The sequence below is a fragment of the Passer montanus genome, unplaced genomic scaffold, assembly GCF_014805655.1.
Source record: "Passer montanus isolate IOZ18808 unplaced genomic scaffold, ASM1480565v1 scaffold71, whole genome shotgun sequence".
NCBI classification, from domain to species: domain Eukaryota; kingdom Metazoa; phylum Chordata; class Aves; order Passeriformes; family Passeridae; genus Passer; species Passer montanus.
In genome coordinates this window covers 3320339-3320772 of record NW_024372259.1, presented here as the reverse complement: position 1 = coordinate 3320772, position 434 = coordinate 3320339, and positions in this window count along the sequence as shown.

The following is a 434-nucleotide window of genomic DNA, read 5'->3' as shown; positions in this document are numbered from 1 at the left end:
GAGCTGGGCGTGTGGGGCTCGGGGGAGCTCAGGGCACAGGACGGGAGGCTGCAGCCAGCGGGGCTCGGGCTGTTCTGCCGGGCCTGCAGCGGGAGAACGAGAGGAAATGGCCCAGCTCAGACAGGGGAGTTCAGATTAGATATGAGGGGAAAAAATTAAAAATCACTGTCAGGGCGGTCAGGCATTGGAACAGGCTGCCCAGGGAGGTGCTGGAGTCGCCATCCCCGGCGGTGTTCGGGAGTTGTCCGGAGCCGGCGCTGGGTTTAGCGGTTCCGGTGGCGCTGGGGGTGCCCGGCTGCGCTGTTCCATGTCACAGCTTCCTCCCAGCCGGCGGTTCCCGGGCCCCCCGACCCTCAGGGCGCCCTCACCCGAAATGGCGGCCGGCGCTGCCGGGCCGCGCTGAGGGCGCTGCGGCCGCCGGGCGGCAGGGGGCG